Below are 1355 nucleotides of genomic sequence, written 5' to 3' on the forward strand. Positions count from 1 at the left end.
CCCAGTGAGGAGATTAGCAGCAGAGGAGCGGAGGGTGCAGGCTGGGCTGGAGAAGGACTCCCAGGCTCGTAATATTTCCACTAGGCCATACTGCTTCCATAGAATCCATAAAACAGTAGACATCATTCTTTCATATACTGGATGGCTGGCCCAAACCTGTGGGATCCTGAAAAAGCATCTCTAATTACATCAGAGAGGATCCACTTCTGCTCTTTGGATCATCTCAGATTTAAAGGGCTCCGAGATGTTAAGGACGCCTCTCAGGGTCGCACCTGTAGAGTACCCAGTCCTCTACCAGTCTCGACTACAGGAGGGAGAGTCAAGCAGAGGCCTGTCCATTCCATTTTTAGCTTGGGCAATGGCTGGCAAGTGGAAGGCAATCTGCTACAAGTCAAAACTCACTTGTGCTGGGCAGCTGCGGCACAGGAGAGAGTCGAGGGCGGAGACTCAAGTTGACTGTGCAGAAAGAGGCAATAGTAAACCACTACTGTATTTTTACCAAGAAAACTCTATCATCATCATCATCATCATCATCATCAATCGTATTTATTGAGCGCTTACTGTGTGCAGAGCACTGTACTAAGCGCTTGGGAAGTACAAGTTGGCAACATATAGAGACAGTCCCTACCCAACAGTGGGCTCACAGTCTAAAAGGGGGAGACAGAAAAACAAAGCCAAACATACTAACAAAATAAAATAAATGGAATAGATGTGTACCAAGCACGTTACTGAGCGCTGGGGTAGATACACTACCAGAATGATTGCAGATGGAGGTGGAGCATTCTGGGAGAGATCATCAATCATCAATCATATTTATTGAGCGCTTACTATGTGCAGAGCACTGTACTAGCGCTTGGGAAGTACAAGTTGGCAACATATAGAGACAGTCCCTACCCAACAGTGGGCTCACAGTCTAAAAGAGTGGGCTCACAGTCTAAAAGGTGTGGACACATCTAAGAGATGTGTCCATGGCATCGCTATGGGTCAGAGACGACTCAACAGCCCAAGACAAGACAAGATATGTTAAGGAAATAGACTCTATCTGCTACATGAACACTTGGTGGGCCCACATGCAGCCTTCTTGGACTGCAAGTTTGTTGTTGGCAGGGAACATGCTTACCTACTCTGTTGTATGGTACTCTCCCAAACGTTTAGTACAGTGCTCTGCACATAGAAAGTGCTCAATAGATACCATTGATGATAATGATGAGAAGCAGTGTGGCTCAGTGGAAAGAGACTGGGCTTGGGAGTCAGAGGTCTTGGGATCTAATCCGGCTCCACCGCTTGTCAGCTGGGTGACTGGGCAAGTCAATTCACTTCTCTGTGCCTCAGTTACCTCATCTGTAAAATGGGGA

The 1355-nt window shown here is 46.9% G+C and overlaps 1 non-coding gene across 1 annotated transcript; it reads left to right on the plus strand.

Moving 5' to 3' along the window:
* Nucleotides 1-254: 254 nt before the first annotated feature.
* On the plus strand, nt 255-392 carry LOC119927960. Its single transcript, XR_005450923.1, has one exon. It is a non-coding gene; the product is annotated as a small nucleolar RNA SNORA7 (small nucleolar RNA).
* The last annotated feature ends 963 nt before the right edge of the window (nt 393-1355 follow it).

This window comes from Tachyglossus aculeatus, chromosome 4 (genome assembly GCF_015852505.1).
Source record: "Tachyglossus aculeatus isolate mTacAcu1 chromosome 4, mTacAcu1.pri, whole genome shotgun sequence".
Taxonomy (NCBI): Eukaryota; Metazoa; Chordata; class Mammalia; order Monotremata; family Tachyglossidae; genus Tachyglossus; species Tachyglossus aculeatus.